The sequence below is a fragment of the Scyliorhinus torazame genome, chromosome 7 (genome assembly GCF_047496885.1).
Source record: "Scyliorhinus torazame isolate Kashiwa2021f chromosome 7, sScyTor2.1, whole genome shotgun sequence".
Lineage (NCBI taxonomy): Eukaryota > Metazoa > Chordata > Chondrichthyes > Carcharhiniformes > Scyliorhinidae > Scyliorhinus > Scyliorhinus torazame.
In genome coordinates, this window is record NC_092713.1 from 230,344,256 (window position 1) to 230,366,311 (window position 22,056).

The window sequence follows — 22,056 nt, forward strand, 5'->3', positions numbered from 1 at the left end:
AGATGTGAATTCATTTATTTTCTCTTTCTATAAGCATTAATTTGAAGGAGGGAGTAGCAACATCATTCCTACTTTCAAACTATTAAATTCCTATGATGGGGCCAGCCAGCGTCAATTGTTTCTAGGCAAGTACACTCTTATTTTTGTATGTATCACTTTTTTTATTCTTTCACTGGATGTGGGCGTGGAAATGAGGCTCTTTTAAAGTGTGTCCTTGTCACCCTACTCCCTCAGCCCCACTCACTCACTGCGCCTCAGGGCTACCCAATGACTCCCCTCCCCTGACTTTCACTCTTGTCCTCCAGCAATTGGCCCAGAACTTTTTTTATCTAATTGTAGCTGTGGTCTAATGAGCGTGTTATTCAGGTCCATCACAACCTCCCTGCTAATACCCTCTTTATAAATCCTTTTTGCATTTTCCTAGTGTTTCCATGTCATTTTCATGGCCATCCAAGCCTGCACCAATCATGCTGCCCATCTGAACTAAAACCCCCTACCCTTCCAGAGACCTTGTCCCTCTTTTGCTATCCTATTCATGTATTTGTCAAGACGCCCCATAAAATGTACTATTTTTTTCTGCTTCCGCTACCTCCCCTGGCAGCGAGTTCATAAAATCATAGAATTTACAGTGCGAAAGGAGGCCATTGGCCCATCGAGTCTGCACCGGCCCCTGGAAAGCACACCCTACTTAAACCCACACCTCCACCCTATCCCCGTAACCTAGTAACCCCACCTAACCATTTTGGACATTAAGGGCAATTTAGAATGGCCATTGCACCTAACCTGCACATCTTTGGACTGTGGGGGGAAACCGGAGTACCCGGAAGAAACCCACGTAGACACTGGGAGAATGTGCCGCCTCTGCACAGACAGTGTCCCAAGCTGGGAATCGAACCTGGACCCTGGCGCTGTGAAGCAACAGTGCTAACCACTGTGCTACTGTGCCGTTCCAGGCTCCCACCACCCTCTGTTTTTTAAAAAAAAAACTTGTTATGTACATGTTTTTTAAGCCTTGCCCCTTGCACCTTAATCCTATGCCCCCTTTCAATTGATTCTTCCACCTTGGGGAAAAAGTATCCGACTGTCCATGCCCCTCATAATCTTGTCGACTTCTATTGGGTCGCCCCTCATACTCCATAGTTTCAGTAAGAACAAACCAGTTTATCCAACCTCTCCTCATAGCTAAGGCAACATCCTGGTAAATCTTTTCTGTACACTCTCCAAAGCCTCCACATCCTTCTGGTAATGTAGCGACCAGAATTGAACACTATATTCCAAGTGCGGCCTACCTAATGTTCTATAAAGCTGCAACACGACTTGACAGTTTTAAAATTCAATGCCCCGGCTGATGAAGGCAACTATGCTGTTGCCTCCTTGACTACTTTCTCCACCTGCATTGCCACTTTCAGTGACCTGTGTACCTATACACCCAGAGCCTCTGCCTATCAATACTCTTAAGGGTTCTGCCATTTACTGTATATTTCCCATCTGTATGAGACCCTCCAAAATGCATTATCTCACATTTGTCCAGATTAAACTCCATCTGCCATCTAGAGTAACATTAAAAAATGGGCAAATACTTGTTTATATCTGTATTAATCTAAATTACATCCTCCTATATTGCACATTCTAAAGCTACTTTATGTTGATTTTATTTAATTATGGACAAAAACAGATATTTTCCCATTTCTTTCGCTGTAAAAGATATTTCTTCTCCTCCCACAGATCCAACCGCAGCCCCCCGCCCCCAATCATTGGACGTAGAAACATGAGGCCGCAGAAAAATGTAATAGAATGATAATGTTGCAGTTTAAATATTAACATATCAATAAATTATCTTTCAAATAGTCAATTTTTAAAAAAAATTGCGTGCATTAGGAGGATGTGATACCATCAAGTGAAATGGATTGCCAAAATATAAAAAATTGGCAAGAACAAGAGCTGGCACTTCAGACCTTTTTGAGACAACTCTATTTGTCTTTCCAAATAATTTTCTTTTGTATCTCGCCTTGCGCTCTCTTCCATACTAACAATTCTCAGTCATGTTTTACTTTTATGACTCCGATTCTGGCCAAGGTTCTCTTCAGTCACCTCCAGAGTTAAAAAACAAAATCCAAGTGTGTAATTTGAATTCCAGCTGGAAATAATACAGAAAACTGCACAGTAGATGTCTCTCTCTCTCTCTCTCTCTCTCTCTCTCTACGTTCGCCATTCTTTTCACTTTACATTGTGAAATAAACACGGAAATACAAACCATTGTCATGTTTGCTGTATAGCTCATCAACCACCAAAAATCACATTTTTCTTTATCCGGGGAAAACAAAATTAGTGCATATTTTCCATGCGCAATCTTTTTCTATCTCCCTAATCTACACTCTGAAAATAACTTGGTGCAAGGTTGTGCAAACATTTAATGTATTTTGTACTTGTTACACCTCTAGACTAACAGTACAAAAGAAATAGAATTGTAGAAGTACGTGGGTTTGATGCAAGATTAGCAGAGGTTTATTGAGTAGGTCTTCCTTGTATAATATTTGGCACTAGACTCCCGAAAAGCCCACAGAGTAACTCAAGATATTGCACATGTCCCTTGACTTGGATCTTAAAGAGACACTGCGCACAGCTATAATAACCCACATGTATAACACTATTCAATTCCTTTCTACACCAAAGTAATTGTGGGCAGAGAGGTGACCGGATAGTCTTCGAGTATTTGAACTGTAACATCATACACAGCAACTTCACAGGTGGTGAGGTAAAGGTTGCAGCTTGTTCTCATATAATTAGATCTAATACAATACATTTTTAATGAACTATATTTGTTCTGAATATCTGTTGCTTATACTGTTGTGTTTGGTAACTTGGCTTGCTAGCTGGAACAGGATTTGCTCCCTCTATCTGCCTGTGCTTTCAATAATAATAATAATTGCTTATTGTCACACGTAGGCTTCAATGAAGTTACTGTGAAAAGCCCCTAGTCGCCACATTCTGGCACCTGCAAGGTGGGTGATGGGTTATTTTGGCTTAAAGATGAAAATTGGTGCTAAAAGGCACTATATTAATAAGCATTGTTTATGTGAAAGTCTCGATTTAGGCCACATTTTTGATCCTTATTGCTAATTGCTATAATTTGAATTTGCCTGGAGGTGCTAATCCAGATACCTGCAGATTTAGCACTCGGGCTGATCAAACACAGTTGTTGTGGAGCAGTATGTGCATACAGTGGCAGATTACAGGATTGCTATGGGACCAGTGTGTTAATTTGATATTGTGTTTAATTGCATGCAGACAGTGGGTTTTAACTGAGTGTTCATTTGCACCCCTATAAATAGACACAGACACGAGGACAAACCGTGGTTGTTGGGTGATGAGGTGCATGCTTACATACAGTAAGAAGTCTTACAACACCAAGTTAAAGTCCAACAGGTTTGTTTCAAATCACTAGCTTTTGGAACACTGCTCCTTCCTCGGGTGAATGAAGAGGTAGTTTCCAGAAACACATATATAGGCAGAGTCAAAGATGCAATACGATGCTTTGAATGCAAGCATTTGCAGGTAATTAAGTCTTTACAGATCCAGAGAAAGGTAATCCCAGGTTAAAGAGGTGTGAATTGTCTCAAGACAGGACAGTTGCGAACTCTCAAATCCAGGTCAGATGGTGGGGGATGAATGTAATGCGACATGAATCCAAGGTCCCGGTTGAGGTGGTACTCGTGTACAGAACTTGGCTATAAGTTTCTATTCAGCGATTCTGCGTTGTTGCGCGTCCTGAAGGCCGCCTTGGAGAACGCTTATCCGGAGATCAGAGGCTGAATGCCCTTGACTGCTGAAGTGCTCCCCGACTGGAAGGGAACATTCCTGCCTGGCGATTGTCGCGCGATGTCCGTTCATCCGTTGTCGCAGCGTCTGCATGGTCTCGCCAATGTACCACGCTTCGGGCCATCCTTTCCTGCCTAGCGTCTGCATGGACTCGCCAGTGTGCCATGCTTCGCGACATCCTTGCTATGTCTATGTAAGCACATCATGCTGACATAGACATAGAAGCAGGCGTAGGCCATTAGGCCCTACGAGCCTGCTCTACCATTTATTATGATCTTGGCTGATCATCAAATTCAATAACCTGATTCTGCCTTTTTTTCTCCCCCCATATCCCTTGATCCCTTTAGCTTGTAAAGTATAATTCTGTAAATAAATAAATCTATGATTCTACATTGAAAGTGTGTAAGGATCAGCTCTAGTTCTATGGTTCACCAACGGGCTTTCTGAAATGTAATTTATTTATTAATTCATGGGATGTGGGTGTCACTGACTTACCCAGCTCCAATTGCCCTTGGAAAGGTGGTGTGAGCTGCGTTCTTGAACCGCTGCAGTCCATGTGGTCTAGGTGCACCCACAGTGCTGTTAGGAAAGGAGTTCCAGGATTTTGCACCAGTGACAGTGAAGGAACTGTGATGTATTTCCAAGCCAGGGTGGTCAGTGGCTGTCAGCATACAGACTGGAGTCAAACTGTTTAGCCCTCCGTGCTCTGCCGCTACGTCTGAGTGTATCTCCAGGATGCACATCAGAGGTGGAGGCAGCCTGCTGTTTACTGCACCCTGTGGCCTTTGATATCCCTGGCTTGTGTCCTCTGGAGGTCCTGGAGCTGGAGGGCCCCGACTGCCTTGCCGGCGGCACATGCCTCGTCGTGCCACCCTGTCTGCACACTGACTCTGAGATGCACAGTTGTCAGGAAGGAGTGACTCGGGAGTGCTATTCACCACCGACGTCTCCCTGTAGGGAGGCTCCAGGTCAGCCAACAGTTCCCATAGGAACCTAGGGGTCATCTTGGGATGGAGGGGCAGCTGGAGTGAGCTCCAGTGGCTCTGCCAGCACTGGCGGCTCCCCATTTTCTGCATTGCCTCGGCAAGGTCAACCTGCGTCAGGGACATGTCCCCCATGACTGGGACATGCTGTCGAGGTACTCCGTCATGGCCATCACTGACTGAGCAACGCCTTGGACACCACCTCTCATGGTGCTGACATCGTGCTCCAGGTTTACCACTATGGTTGCCACCAAGCATTGCCGGCGCCATATCCTGCAACCTTGGGACTTCTCCAATCAGCTAGAGTGTTGCTGACATCCCCTTCTGAATCTCATGGCCGCAACCTAGCATCTGCATCAGCTCCGGGATAACCTTGTCCAGAGGCTTCGGCATTGAACTGGAACCCAGCTGGGTCCTGGGATCTGGCAGACCTCCTACTGGACTGTCTCCTCTGGACGTTCCTGCCTCTACCTAATATGCATCAGCAATTGTGTGGTGCTCACCAGATTGTGCCCCAGAAGCCTGTCCACTACTATCGTCCACTGAGGTATGTGTCTCTGCACTGGTGGAAGGTGGAGATGGCAGCTGTGACGCCTCAATGGTGGCATCCTCGGAGCTCACCTCCGAGGTATTCTCTTTGAAGATGGGGTGGGACTGGGCTACCCTGGATGGGTCGACACCGGTGACCGCTCTGTCCTCGGTCACCTCCAGGACCCGTTCCTCATAGGGGTGAGGACTCTGATGTTCGGTACCCCACTGCATGTCTGGGCCCTTTCCCACTGATTTGTGTGCCTGTTTCTCCTGCGGGGACGAAGAGAGGGCATTGAGGCACGGGCATCTTGCATCATCAGGGTTTAGAGGGGCGCTATGGCAGCGGACAAGCATAGGCACTGCCACTGGGCATGGGTGAGGTGTGCTGGGGGTGGGGTTACAGTGCCACCTGCTGGGTCGTGGGAGGGGTGCAGGATGTGGCAAGTGGGATCAGTGCCAGGGGGTCGATGCCAACTCACCTGTGTGGCCTGGTGAAGGTCGTTGAGCTGCTTATGGTGGGGGACTTACTGGTAACACCCCCGCACTGACGGCCAAGGCCACTGCCTCCCAGCTGACCCTCCAACCCGCTTGGGGGAACAGGGTGTCCGTTGCGACTCCTCCACGTCCAGCAGGCCAGGTCGGCATCTCCTAATCGCGGTGCATGTCTCCTAGGTGGCATGGCTGCGGGCTGTCTGGGGTTTGCTTGTGGGGAGCGGTTTAAAAGCTGTCGTCCTCCGTCCCCCCCCCCGCCCCCATTAGCGGGGAGCTGCCCGGCGTGGCCAGGCGGATTGGGTGGTGGGACAGCCATTTCTGCCATGAGTCCTTTGGGGCATCATACTGGCCCTCATTGTAATTAGATACTGGTCTATTGGTCACGGTCTCGCCGTGTCGGCCGTTGGGAAGCAAGCGGCAATTCCTGCTTGCTATCGCACTTAGTGCTTCTTTTGTTAGATGCCGCCTAAGAAGAAGTTTGGAAGATGGTCACCAGCTACAATTCTTTAGACATCTTGTAGTGCCTAGTAAAATTGAGGTAATCAGAACAAGAAGATGACAAATGAAGAAATACACTGACCGTTTTAGGAAATTGAGCAGGTATAAGATTTGAGAACAATACCAATGTACTGGCTCCTATCAAGGATCATGACAGATGGAGGGCTATCATTGCTGACATTGTCAAAGATGGTGCCTGGAGCAGAATATAGTTGTGGATTTTAGTTGATGCCCATAAACTATATAGGTTTCACTGTTGGTGTTCCGAAGGGTCAAGTAAAACCTATAATTAAGTTATAGCCTTATAATTGAATCTCATCCCGACATAATTGTATGTCTTTCGACGATGAATTAATCTCCTGAAGGGCAAAAGAATGTGAACTCATTTTAGTTGGCTGACTTGTCGAAAGTTCAATGAACATTCGATGCAAATGAACTAGAATGACACTTGGACCCGGGCTTTGTTGGCCTTAAAAAGGGTCATTTTCAGCTTTGTGGTCTGATGGTGGTATTCCATGAAGCAGATTATATGCCTGTTGTAGAACTAATTTCAGCCTCGAAAACCAATGGAATGAAATGGAAAGGAATCTACAATTGTTAACTCTGTTGTGCTGCCAAGTTGAAATCAGCCCTTGTGTCCATCCAGAAACTCTAAGGGGGTTAATTTCAGAATTATTTTTCATGCCACACAAAAGGTTGCTGCATAAACTAAAGATGCATGGCATTGAGGGTAAAGTGGTAGCATGGGTAGAGGATTGGTGTGCAGTTGGTGTGCAGGTGCAACAGGTGATTAAGAAGGCTAATCGAGTTTTGTCTTTCATTGCTAGAGGGATAGAGTTCAAGACTAGTGAGGTTATGCTGCAATTGTATAGGGTGTTGGTGAGGCCGCATCTGGAGTATTGTGTTCAGTTTAGGTCTCCTTACCTGAGAAAGGACATATTGGCACTGGAGGGAGTGCAGAGGAGATTCACTAGGTTGATCCCAGAGTTGAGGGGATTAGATTATGACGAGAGGTTGAGTAGACTGGGACTGTACTCATTGGAGTTTAGAAGGATGCGGGGGGGGTCTTATTGAGACATGTAAAATTATGAAGGGAATAGATAGGATAGATGCGGGCAGGTTGTTTCCTCTGGCCGGGGAAAGCAGAACTAGGGGGCATAGCCTCAAAATAAGGGGAGGTAGATTTAGGACTGAGTGTAGGAGGAACTTCTTCACCCAAAGGGTTGTGAATCTCTGGAATTCCTTGCCCAGTGAAGCAGTTGAGGCTCCTTCTTTAAACATTTTAAAAGATAGATGCCTTTCTAAAGAATAAAGGGATTCGGGGATATGGTGTACGGGCCGGAGAGTGGAGCTGAGTCTACAAAGATCAGCCATGATCTCATTAAATGGCGGAGCAGGCTCGAGGGGCCAGATGGCCTACTCCTGTTCCTAGTTCTTATGTTCTTATTTCCAGAATGGACTTCTTAAAACATTTTTCTCTGTATAAAATGCTGTAAGTAACTATTTTGGTCATGATAGATTTTTTAAATTAGTAAAGCTAAGAAATGCAACATGAAATAAGATCATTTTCAAAGTTGCAAACAATATACATTTTGTGGAATGATCTGATCATCTAATATTGTTCATCTACCCTCAAGAAGGCTGAAAATATATCTTATGAGCTTCTTTACTAAAATTCAATCGGAGCACTTTTCCCAATCTGTTCCTTGGATCTCTCTCTCTCTCTCTCTCTCTCTCTCTCTCTCTCTCTCTCTCTCTCTCTCTCTCTCTCTCTCTCTCTCTCTCTCTCTCTCTCTCTCTTCCCCCCCCCCCCCCCCCCCCCAGTGGAACAGGAGCTCAAATTAAAGCAATATATTTCTCTATTTCAACCACTGGTCAGGACAAAGCACCAAAATCATCTCTTACGTATATGTGCGTTGGGGACCTATTACATTGCTAGGTCACCAAAGCCATTTCTCTAACTGACACTGTGGACACTGTTATCTACCGCACTGTTAATGTCCTCAAAAAATTCCACTAAATTAGTTAGGCACGACCTGCCCTTTATGAACCCATGCTGCGTCTGCCCAATGGGACAATTTCCATCCAGATGCCTCGCTATTTCTTCTTTGATGATAGATTCCAGCATCTTCCCTACTACCGAAGTTAAGCTCACTGGCCTATAATTACCCGCTTTCTGCCTACCTCCTTTTTTAAACAGTGGTGTCATGTTTGCTAATTTCCAATCCGCCGGGACCACCCCAGAGTCTAGTGAATTTTGGTAAATTATCACGAGTGCATTTGCAATTTCCCTCGCCATCTCTTTTAGCACTCTGGGATGCATTCCATCAGGTCCAGGAGACTTGTCCACCTTTAGCCCCATTAGCTTGCCCATCACTACCTCCTTGGTGATAACAATCCTCTCAAGGTCCTCACCTGTCATAGCCTCATTTCCATCAGTCACTGGCATGTTATTTGTGTCTTCCACTGTGAAGACCGACCCAAAAAACCTGTTCAGTTCCTCAGCCATTTCCTCATCTCCCATTATTAAATCTCCCTTCTCATCCTCTAAAGGACCAATATTTACCTTAGCCACTCTTTTCTGTTTTATATATTTGTAGAAACGTTTACTATCTGTTTTTATATTCTGAGCAAGTTTACTCTCATAGTCTATCTTACTCTTCTTTATAGCTTTTTTAGTAGCTTTCTGTTGCCCCCTAAAGATTTCCCAGTCCTCTAGTCTCCCACTGATCTTTGCTACTTTGTATGTTTTTTCCTTCAATTTGATACTCTCCCTTATTTCCTTAGATATCCACGGTCGATTTTCCCTCTTTTTACTGTCCTTCCTTTTTGTTGGTATAAACCTTTGCTGGGCACTGTGAAAAACCACTTGGAAGGTTCTCCACTGGTCCTCAACTGTTTCACCATAAAGTCTTTGCTCCCAGTCTACCTTAGCTAATTCTTCTCTCATCCCATTGTAATCTCCTTTGTTTAAGCACAAAACACTAGTGCTTGATTTTACCTTCTCACCCTCCATCTGTATTTTAAATGCCACCATATTGTGATCGCTCCTTCCGAGAGGACCCCTAACTATGAGATCCTGAATCAATGCTGTCTCATTACACAGGACCAAATCTAGGACCGCTTGTTCCCTCGTAGGTTCCATTACATACTGTTCGAGGAAACTATCGCGGATACATTCTATAAACTCCTCCTCAAGGCTGCCTTGACCGACCTGGTTAAACCAATCGACATGTAGATTAAAATCCCCCATGATAACTGCTGTACCATTTCTACATGCATCAGTTATTTCTTTGTTTATTGCCTGCCCCACCATAATGTTACTATTTGGTGGCCTATAGACTACTCCTATCAGTGACTTTTTTGCCTTACTATTCCTGATTTCAACCCAAATGGATTCAACCTTATCCTCCATAGCACCGATGTCATCCTTAAATAACAGAGCTACACCACCTCCCTTACCATCCACTCTGTCCTTCCGAATAGTTTGATACCCTCGGATATTTAACTCCCAGTCGTGACCATCCTTTAACCATGTTTCAGTAATGGCCACTAAATCATAGTCATTCACGATGATTTGCGCCATCAACTCATTTACCTTATTCCGAATACTACGAGCATTCAGGTAAAGTACACTTAAGTTGGCTTTTTTACCTCTGTTCTGAATCTTAACACCTCGATCAGTAACCTCTCCTAAGTTATATTTCCTCTTAACCTTTCTCCTAATTTTCCTTGTCGTTGAACCCATATCTTCATGTAACAAACTGCCGCGTTGCTTACCATTAATGTTTTCACTTCCCGTTTTATTCCTTTTAGTATTCCTGGTCCTATTCACTGAGCTCCCCTCAGTCACTGTACCTTGTACTGTTGCCCTTTTTGATTTTTGACTATGGCTTCTCTGCCTTACACTTTCCCCCTTACTGCCTTTTGTTTCTGTCCCTGTTTTACTACCTTCCAACTTCCTGCATCGGTTCCCATCCCCCTGCCACATTAGTTTAAACTCTCCCCAACATCTCTAGCAAACACCCTCCCTAGGACATCAGTTCCAGTCCTGCCACGGTGCAGACCGTCCAGTTTGTACTGGTCCCACCACCCCCAGAACCGGTTCCAATATCCCAGGAATTTGAATCCCTCCCTCTTGCACCATCTCTCGAGCCACGCATTCATCCTATCTATCCTGACATTCCTACTGTGACTAGCTTGTGGCACTGGTAGCAATCCTGAGATTACTACCTTTGAGGTCCTACTTTTTAGTTTAACTCCTAACTCCCTAAATTCAGCTTCTAGGACCTCGTCCCGTTTTTTAACCTATATTATTGGTGCCCATGTGCACCACGACAGCTGGCTGTTCACACCCCCCCCCCCCCCCCCCCCCAAGAATGTCCTGCAACCACTCCGAGACATCCTTGACCCTTGCACCAGGGAGGCAACATACCATCCTGGAGTCTCGATTGCGTCCGCAGAACCGCCTGTCTATTCCCCTTACAATTGAGTCCCCTATCACTATAGCCCTGCCATTCTTCTTCCTGCCCAGCTGCGCAGCAGAGCCAGCTACGGTGCCATGAACCTGGCTGCTGCTGCCTTCCCCTGGTGAGCCATCTCCCTCAACAGTATCCAAAGCGGTATATCTGTTTTGCAGGGAGATGACCGCAGAGGACACCTGCACTGCCTTCCTACTCTTGCTCTGTCTTTTGGTCACCCATTTTCTATCTCCCTCAGTACCTTTCACCTGCGGTGTGACCAACTCGCTAAACGTGCTATCCACGACGTCCTCAGCATCGCGCATGCTCCAAAGTGAGTCCATCCGCAGCTCCAGAGCCGTCAAGCGGTCTAACAGGAGCTGCAACTGGACACACTTCTTGCACGTGAAGGAGCCAGGGACAGTGGACGTGCCCCTGAGCTCCCACATCGCACACAAGGAGCATGACACGGGTCTGAGATCTCCTGCCATGTCTTAAACCTTCGGTTAACTTCAACAATTACAATTTACCAAAAAAATTAAATAAATAAATAAACAACGAAGAAAAAAAATAGACCAATGAAAAGAAAAAGAAAACCGAAACACTACTTACCAGTCACTGACCTCGAGCCTTCCTCTTGATCTTCACAGCGGTTGGTTTTTTTTTGGTTAGAGGAGGGGGTAGGGAGGGAAACACTGAAGAAGTGTCACTTCACAACAGCTCCTCCACAAACTACCTTCAAATTAGGGTGACCACGATGGAAGTATGCAAATTTCCCTTGCAACACCAATCAGCAGCTCCGCTCTACTGCCCTCTGCTGGAAGGAAATTCAAAATTCTCAGCTAGTACGGGAATTGAACCTGCGCTGGTGACCTTGTTCTGCATCACAAACCTGCTGTCTAGCCCACTAAGCTAAACCAGCTCCGAGTTCCTCTGGACCCGAGAGATAATGCAATGCGATCTACTGAAAGCGTTGCGCCCTAACGGTGGCGTGGCCCGGCCGGCAGATGGCCCTGTCCCTCCGGATGACTGCATCAGTGTAATTAACAGAAAATGGCATCGGCCTTCTCTTAGAATTTTGGGGGTTTTGAATTGTTGAAACCAATGGCATGATAATGAAGAGACTATTTAACCTATTGAGCCTGTGTCTTTGAATGAAACAATGTGCAGGTTACTCTGTCATATTCTTTCCTTCGTTTCACCTCTCTAAAGCATCAACGAAACCATCGAGACAAAACAAAAATCAGTTAATCCGCTTTGCCCCAAAGGCAAAAATAACAGGATTATCAATCTAACATTGTTATTTTATTCTCACTGGATGCATCTGTGGTCCCATTAGAAATGGAAAAATGCCCCATAAAATATTTATCTTCATGTATGTCAAAACTTCAGCTTCTGTTTTTCAGCTCTTGTTTCAGAGGATTGATCAACATCAAAGATACCAAAACCAGATCTGACTTGGAATCTAAAATGCATTATTGAAAGAGGCAGTGGAAACTGGAAACAGTAGAAATGTTTGCAGAGAGATTACTAATATTTCTGATCTTTGCCACCAACTGCTACATTTAGTTAATCGGCACTTTGGTGTGCACATTTGCCTAAAATTGGCAGCTCTAAGTGGGCACACAAGATACATTCATATAAGAAGAGCCATTATCTCATTCAGCTCATCAGCTCAGAAAAATTGCTGTTCTTCGGTTACAGCATCCAATTGTTTCCATTTTTTTTGCCCCCAATTCTCTATTCAGAATGAATGTTGATCACTTTATTTGTGCAGAGATTCATCTCAGTCCTAAACTTGCCTTTTACTAGTTTGAACAAGTGTTCATAGATTAAAGAATTTACAGTGCAGAAGGAGACCGTTCGGCCCATCGAGTCTGCACTGGCCCTTGGAAAGAGCACCCTACTCAAGCGCACATCTCCACCCTATCCCCATAACCCAGTAACCCCACCTAACCTTTTGGACACTAAGGGGCAATTTATCATGGCCAATCCACCTAGCCTGCACACCTTTGGACTGTGGGAGGAAACCGGAGCACCCGGAGGAAACCCACGCAGACACTGGGAGAACGTCCAGACTCCGCACATTCAGTGACCCAAGCCGGGAATCGAACCTGGGACCCTGGAGCTGTGAAGCAATTGTGCTAAACACTGTGCTACTGTGCTGCCTGTGTTGTCTGAAAACACTCCAAAGTTCATTTGGAGTGTTTTCCCAGACCTTTTTCTACATCATAACTTCAATAAGCTAATCTGCCAGTTGTCAACATTCGACACTTAGCTTGAATTTCTCCAGTTTTTCTGCATACCTCATCTTCTGATAGCAGTGATCCTTTTTGTGACTTAACTCTCGGTCATTTCCAGAGCTTGAACATCGTCATTTCGTCGTAGTGATTAGAGCTGGAGACAGTACTTACAATACAACAATAGGTGTAGTCTAATTGCACAACACAGTTTGGAATGTGAGTTCGTCCAACTTGTGCATAACACGTTTGGCTAGGTAGTTCAGTACAAGGATATCCCCCTCCGCCCCTCACTCTCTTTCCCCCCTGCCCCTCACTCTCCCCTCCCCCTCACTGTCCTCCCGTCCCCCCTCTCCCTTCTCCTCCCTCCATCTCTTTTCTCCCCCCCCCCCCCATATCTCCCGTCTCCCCCATCTCCCTATCCCCCTCCATTTATCCAACCACTTCAACGCTAGGGCCTAAGGCTCTATTGTCTGCGCAAACAGAAGGGGGGACATGGGCATACCTGCTTCATTCCCCTGTGCAACGGAAAGTACTCTGAATTAATTTCATTTGATCGCGCACACGCCATCTGCTCCTTATGCAGCAATTTCACCCATGCCACAAGCTTAGGCCTAATCCCAAACCCCTCCAACACCGCAAACTGTAAGCTCCACTCCACACGATCAAAGGTCTTCTCCACTTCCAGTGCTACCACCACCTCCAATTCCCTCCCTCCTGCCCGAGAAAGCACCATATTCAACAACCGCTGCACATTTGATGACCACTCCCTGCCCTTTACGAACCCTGCCTGATCCTCCCCAATCACCTTCAGAAGGCACTCCTCCAACCCAAGCACCCGCACCTTTGCCAATATCTTGGCACCACATTCAACAGTGACCCACATTCCACCAGATCCTTGTCCTTTATAAGCAGCATGAAATGGATGGCTGACCCATTGTCTCTGGCAATGCTCCCTAGCCATCGCACCCTCAAACATTTCCACCAACAGCGGTGCCAATGTATCCTTAAACCTTTTATAAAATTCCACTGGGGAAACATCCAGCCCCAGTGCCTTGCCTGTCTGCATTCTCCCTATCGCTACCTGCATTTCTTCCCCCGCACTGGCTCCTTCAATCCTGCTCCCTCCTCTCCTCCTTCAGGACACTGCAATTGCCCCTAAATCTCCCTCATATCTGACTCCTCCTCCGGAGGCTCGGACTTATAAAATTTCCTGTAGAACTCTTCAAAAACTTTGCTCATCTGCTCCGGTGCCACCACCAGCTCTCCTGTCCCATCCCCGACCTGAACAATCTCTCTCGCAGCCGCCTGCTGGCAGAGTGGGCCATCAATAAGCGGCTGGCTTTCAACCCATACTCATACACAACTCCCTCAGCTGTGGAACCGCCTTTCCCGTGGACAGAAGATCACACCTCACCTATAGCTTCTTCCTCCTCGCCAGAAGACCGGTGTCTGGTCCTTCGCGTACTTTCCATCTACCTCCAAAATGTCCTCTATCGACCGCTGCCATTCCTCCCTTGCCTCCCTGTCCACTTGTGCCTTAAGTGAGATGACCTTGCCCCTCACTACCGCCTTCAACGATTCCCATACCACTGACGGTGAGACCTCTCTATTCCTATTGAACCCAATGCAATCCTTTTTTCCCCATAAATTCAGAGTACCCAATTCATTTTTTCCAATTAAGAGGCAATTTAGCGTGCCCAATCCACCTAAACTGCACATCTTTTGGTTGTGGGGGCGAAACACGGGGAGAATGTGCTAACTTCACACGGATAGTGACCCAGAGCTGGGATCGAACCTGCGACCTCGGCGCCGTGAGGCAGCAGGGCTAACCCACTGTGCTACTGTGCTGCTCCCAATGCAATCCTTAATCGCCTTCCCCATTTTGATACAAAGAGCCTGCCAACAGTCCCACATCGAACCTCCATGCTGGCATCTGAGCTGACCCCTTCTCCCATGACCACATCCACATCGTGTGGAGCATGGCCCGAAATAACGATCACCTCCCTCACCCCAGCTAACAGCGCTTTCCCCATCGCAAAAAAATCAATCCTCGAATACACATTGTGTGCTAACGAAAAAAACAAATACTCCCGATCCCATGGGTGCAAAAACCTCCATGGCTCCACCCCACCCAACTCTTTCATAAACGTGGCCAAAGCCCCCACTGTTCACGAAGAGGTCAGCGAATGAGTCTTGTACCTATCCGCCTTTGAATCCAACATTGTATTCAAGTCCTTCCCAGTATTAACTGGTGCCTATCCAAATCCAGAATAGCAGCCAACATATTTTTCATAAATCCTAGGTCATTCCAATTCCAACACCACCAACCTCCCTTCCAATGTACTTGTTACTATTATGTACCTGCTCCCCTGGTAAGCTACCACCTTCATCTGAAACCTCACCCACTTACCCACCAGAATCATCACTCCCCGGGCCCCACACAGAAAGCCAAACCAACAGCAAATCCCCCACACACTCAAGCCTGAGTGGAACACCTGACTCACCCTGCCCTTCTGAAATCTCACCTGGTCCTTCACCCTTAAATGGGTCTCTTGGAACAGCATTTTGTGGCTTTCAAGCTCTTATAATGTGAGAAAACTCTCGCCCGTTTCACCAGTACCCCCTGCCCCCGCAAGTTCCATATCACCACCCTGACCGGATTATTCCCCCCCCCCCCCACCCCCCCATCAGCCATAACTGCTTCTCCTGGCCCGCCCAGCAGGCAAGACCCAGCCCTACCTCTAGTCACCTACACCCTACCCCCACCACCACTTTTTCTTGAGAGCACCTTCCCCATTATCATCTCCATCTCCCCATCATTCATACTTCCCAGGTCCATCAAAACCTGTTCATACAGGTTCCAGTGCTCCTCCCCCCCCCCCCCCCCCCAACCACCACCACCTCGCACCCGTTCATTAGCCAACTTGTGTTAGCTAGCGAGGTGGCCCCTGCCATAGCAAATCCCCCACACAGAAAACCAAAGCAACACCAATTCCCCCCCACACTCGAACCTTTCAAACTCCCCACCCAATAATCCCTCCGATCCAAAAAAACCCATCCCACCGCAGCCAATCATTACCAACCCCCAAGCCATCCCTTCTCAACTATAACTTTAAGCAGAAGTAAGAACAAAAAACAAGAAAAAAAGAGAAGAGATACACAAAAATACCAAAAGAGGAAAGAATAACACCACCGAAGTCCAAACTCATTTCAATCCCAGTCCTTCAGTTTTCACGAACGCATGCGCCATCTCAAAATAGATGTCCTTAGAGTTGTGCGTCACCCTCGCTTCGGATAGACCACTCAAACCTTGCATTGCTTTTATACAATGCCGGCTTCATTCGGCCACAAGGTGCCTCGCCAGCACCGGCGCAATATCCTGATATATCCAACTACCAGTGCTTTCCCATTTCACCTCTCGATTCAACTTCGCCCATCTCAACACCTGATAACTGTGGAAGCAGGCTTTCACAGCCCTCGGTGGCTCATTTGTCTTTGACTTCAGCCGGAGCGACCGGTGGGACCTGTCCAAGTCATAGAGGAAGGAGTCCTCCTCCCATCAACTTAGCGAACATCTTCGCAAATTCCTCTGTCAGCCTCCGGCTCTCCACCCCGTCAGGCAGTCCCATGATCCTTAGATTCTGCCTTTGTGACCTGTATGTCGTGATCTCTATATGTGCATGGACACAAGGGGTTAATGTGTAATCAGTAGCACCACATGATCACTAGAGGGCCGGACCAACAGGGGTATAAAAGGCAACCACATTGGGTCTTTCGCTCTCTCTTGGGTGCACTGTGACCAGAGCAATAGCAGATTAGTTCAGATGGCTAGTGGAGTTAAGTATAGTTACCGTAGTTAGATCTTGTTAACCTTATCACTCCTATTAAAGTTAAAGTAAAGAACTCATGCAATTTTTGTTATAGTTGGTCAATAAACCTTTTGTTACTACTGGACGAGTTTGAGTCTTCTTCATCGAGATTCAGAAGACCTCATCACTAACCAAGGTTTGAGTAGCACATGTTACCTACCACACAGGTAACAAAACACTGTACTCTGGGTCCTCCACTTTTGCTCTCAGCCCTTTAGGCTCTCCACCACCCTCCCCAGGTCCTCATCCATCGAGCTGAACTGGTCGCTGTGCTGTGACGATGCCTCCTCTACCCCTTTCAGCTCCTCTCCTTGCTCATGTACTGCCATTGGCATCTTAGCCAAAGCCACCTTTACTGGGGCAAGAGTCTCACCCACGCACTCCTTGAGCGAGGTCACCATCTCTTTCTGATGCATATAAAAATGTTTAGAGAACAGCCGCTCAAACACATCATCACTTCGGCCAGCTTATCCACCGTAATGGGCACGGCCCCACTCAGCAAATTTACACCCGCCATCTTTCTTCCTGCTAGACTCGGAACCAAACTCGCCGGTGGACTTTTGCTTGCCACCACCTTCCCAACTTCAACATCCTACGACTTCTTCACACTTTTCAGCACCTAATCATCAAAAATTGTCCCCAACAAACTGGTTATAAAGGGCCAAAAAACAGAAGCTCGAGCAGGAGCCACCCAACATGCGACCTCCATTTACATGTCGCCACTGGATGCCCTGATTCTATTATTTTTATATGGTATTATTTTTATATGGTATTGATGTAAGACTATCTGCAGTTACCTCTGATTTCTAACAGAATATATACCCCAAACATCGTTAGTATATGAGAGACCTGATGTGTATTTCCAGCATTCCATTTTTCAGTAATAATCTGATGAGATTTTATGTGAAATGTTACTTATTCTCTCTTCTTCTTCCCCCCGCCCCCCCCATGAAGGCTTAACTTCCCGGAATTCTAGTTTCATTGTGGTGACATTGTTTTGCTCTTGTGGTTTGGCGTGATGATGTCTGATAAGTCTATCTGTGCCAATTTGGAGAGAAACGAGAACACACGAGTACAAAACGTTTACTTAAAAACAGCTTGCTTTTAAAAAGTTTGCAAGTAGTCTGACCAACAACAGTTCTGAACTCCAGACAATATTAAACACACTCATTATATTCTATTCTCTTTGTCCATTGTTTCATTAGAGGCTTGAAACACCTCGCGAGATCCAACACGGGTCTCGCAAGACGTTGCGATGTAAAACCCCCCCCCATTGTGGGTGAGATCACCTTTTAGCAAATCTGCATATTAAAGCGAGACAGCCAGTATACTTGGTGTCGGAAATGGGGCTATGTACGACCTCAGCCACGTGTTCCCCAAGTGCCAGGAATCACGTGGCTAAACGCCCTCACAGTGGGACCTTGTTCCCATTTAGTTGAATCGCGCCCTTAGTAATAGCTTTCTGAAGATTTGAAGATTTATATTGGGATGTTTCCCTTTTGGGCAGTTGGCAGGCATTGACACCAAATGATGTAATGATTTCAAGATTGTAAGAAGCCAATCCATGTAATTGATGTTCAGATGATTTGCTTTGCATCTCTTCCTCATGCTGAGTGTTGCAGGAGCAGAAGTGCCCTTCTACCAAATATTCCTGCCTTCTGTCCTGCAGGTTTTGACTTGCGCTGGGAAGAAGATTGTGTGTTACAGCGTCCTACAGTATCTCACTCTTACAACTGTTGTCTGCTTGGGAGGCAAGATACCTCTAAGTCTGAAAGTTGTGAGTTTAAGTCTCACTTGAGCAACCCCTCAATTTACCAAGGCTCAGAAATGATCCCAACTATAAGATTATGATCTGAAAAGTCATTACAGTAAACGCACAGTCAGATATGGGGTTTTAACTTAACGTTAGGTGTTTCCAACAATTTGTATTCCTGTGTGCTTCTAACAAGCTTAAGTACATGAAAGAATGCAAGTGTCTGAGATTTGCTTCTCTGTGATACATTTTGAGTTTGATCCTTTATTTGGCACATTTTTCTTCATTTTGGAACCTACAGGAGAAAGGACATTTGCTCATTTTAATGAAAATGGATTGCTTTTGTTGAAAACCACTCCATTTCCCACCTGGACAGCTGGATTTCCGTTCTGTGGGGTGTTAACAAGAGTACTGCCCACCACCCCCTGGATACACCGCCAAGGGCAGCCAAAGGAGCTACTGGGTGTAGAGGCGGGCTGTGTAAAAGGCTGGCACCAGTGATCATCTTGCACTTTGTCCCAAGCTTTAGAAAAAAAACAATAAACAGAAACAGCCTTCCAGCCGTTACCCCTCCGGTCCCCTTCACCTCTGACACCGTGCCCATGCCTCACCCATGCCAACTTGTGCAAGCTCGTGCACTCACCCATGCCCATTGCTCTTCCTAAATCTTCATACCAATGGAAGCTACTCTATCCACCAACCTGTGGCCCTTTACAGCTGCCATGTCGCCCTATGCCCTTCTACTCATCCGCATGACGGACAGTAGAAGGTCCGCATATAGCACAGTGGTTAGCATGGTTGCCTCACAGAGCCAGGGACTCGGGTTTGATTCCCGGCTTGGGTCACTGTCTGTGCGGAGTCTGCACGTTCTCCCCGTGTCTGCGTGGGTTTCCTACGGGTGCTCCGGTTTCCTCCCACGGTACAAAGATGTGCAGGTTAGGTGGATTGGCCATGCTAAATTGCACTTGTGTCCAAAAAGGTTAGGTGGGGTTACGGGGATAGGGTGGAGGTCTGGGGCTTAAGTGGGGTGCCCTTTCCAAAGGGCCGGTGCAGACTCGATGGGCCGAATGGTTTCCTTCTGCACTGTAAATTCTATGTTCTACGACCCTTAAAAACCTCTGTGCCAACTCATGCAAACTTATGCCACCCACCACCACTCGTTGTCCATTTTAAATTTGTTTATGGGATGTGGGCATCGCTGGCTAGGCCAAGTTTAATGTCCATATCAAATTGCCCTAGAGAAGGTGGTGCTGACCTGCCTTCTTGAACTGCTACAGTTCAGGTGGTGTAGGGACACCCACAGTGCTGTTAGCAAGGGAGTTTCACGATGTTGGCCCAGCGACGGCGAGAGGAACCTGTAGGTGGTGGTATTGCATGCATCTACTGCCCTTGTCCTTTTAGGGGCTATAGGTTGTGGGTGTTGAAGGAGCCTTGGTGGTTTACTGCAGTGGAGGGACTGAATGTTTAAGGCAGTGAAAGGGTGTGAATTGAGTAGTCTGCTTTGTCTTGGATGGTGTCAAGCTTCTTGGGTGTTGTTGGACCTGCACTCGTCCAGGCAAGTGGAGAGTATTCCATTACACTCTGACTTGTGCCTTGTAGCTGGTGGGCAGTTATGGGCAATCAAACTGAGTTACTCTCCAGAGTTCCAAAATTACGATCTTCTATTGTAGACACACTATTTATATGGCTAGTCCAGTTCAGTTTCTGGTCAATGGTAACCTCTAGGATGTTGATAGTGAGGGATTCATCGATAATAATACCTGAGTGTAAGGGGACGATGGTTAGAGTCTTCCTTATTGGAGATGGTTGTTGCCTGTCGTTGTGTGGTATGAATATTACTTGCCACGTTTCAGCCACAGCCTGGACATTGTGCCGGTCTTGCTGCATATGTACATGGCTCCTCAGATACTGAAACAGTCCATGAATGGTGCTGAACATTGTGCAGTCATCAACAAACACCCCTGTTTCTGACCTTTGATGGAAGGAAAGTCATTGACGAAGCAGCTGAAGATGATTGGACCTAGGTCGCTATCCTGGTGAACTCCTTGGCAAATCCCCGGACGGAGATGATTGACCTCCATCAACCATAACCATCTTCCTTTGTGCTAGTTGTGACTCTAACTAGTAGAAAGTTTTCCTCTTGGTTATCATTGACTTCAGTTTTGCTAGGATTTCATGAGGCCACAAATGCACCAAGGCTGTAATGAGGCAGGAGCTGAGTGGCCCTGACGGAACCCAAGCTGAGTGTCAGTGGGCAGGTTATTGCTAAGTAAGTGCTGCTTGATAGTACACCGTTGACAGTACATTCCATCACTTGGTTGATGACCGAGAGTGGATTGATGGGGCTGTAATTGGTTTGCTGTATTTGTCCCACTTTTTGTGGACAGGACATACCAGGGTAATTTTCCACATTGCTGGGTAGATGCCAGTGTTGTAGGTGTACTGGAACAACATGGTGAGGCGTGCGGTAATGCATCTTTTATAGTAATCTTTATTATTGTCACAAGTGGGCTTACATTGCAATGAAGTTACTGTGAAAATCCCAGAGTCCCCACATTCCAGCACCTGTTCGGGTACACAGGGAGAATTCAGAATGTCCAAATTACCTAACAGTAAGTCTTTCGGGACTCGTGGGAGGAAACAAGAGCACCCGGAGGAAACCCACGCAGACACTGGGAGAATGTGCAGACTCCGCACCAAGAGTGACCAACCTGGGAATCGAACCTGGGACCTTGGTGCTGTGAAGCCACAGTGCTAACCTCTGTGCTACCGTGCTGCCCTAATCGTGCACACGACTGCCATTGTGGGTCTGTGGTGGAGGAAGTGAATGTTTAAGGCAATATATGGGGTGGTGATTGAAGGGGGTTGCTTTACCTTGAGCGGCTTGGGTGTTGTTGGAGCTGCACTCATCCAGAAAAGCGGAAGTGTCCACCACACTATTAACGTGATTTTTGAGCATGTAGATGACATCTTTAGTACGCGGCCCCTTCAATTTTTTCTGGCTAGCCCTGAAGTGAAATAATTTAAATGGGTCTACTTGAGTGTGACCCGCTCAATTTGCTGTGCAGTAAGTGAGCATTGATTATAATAATTTTCTCCTACTTCTCCAATTTGCATTACTTTTCCACCCCTTTAAGCTGAAGGGATGGGGATGCAGGGTCATGATAGTGGGTAATTAAATTAGTCTCTGGATGGTGGGTGGAAAGGACTGTCAAGTGAGTCGTATAATGAGCAGCCAATTTTATAACATTGTGAAAATTAAAATACCCTCAAAGTCTCTATATAAGGAAACAAAGACTTGGGAGTTGTTCAGCTCCTTTGTGGTGTCAAGAGTACCTAAAGTGCTTCATAGTCAGTAAAGTACAGTTGAAATGTAATCTCTATTCTATCAGGTCACATAGAAATCTT

General features: G+C 46.4%; 1 protein-coding gene across 3 annotated transcripts in view; it reads left to right on the plus strand.

Annotated features, from left to right (window-relative positions):
• The window catches only part of sh3pxd2b (SH3 and PX domains 2B), a 386,931-nt gene that overhangs the window by 246,811 nt on the left and 118,064 nt on the right, over positions 1-22,056 (plus strand). The gene's annotated exons all lie outside the window — the stretch shown is intronic.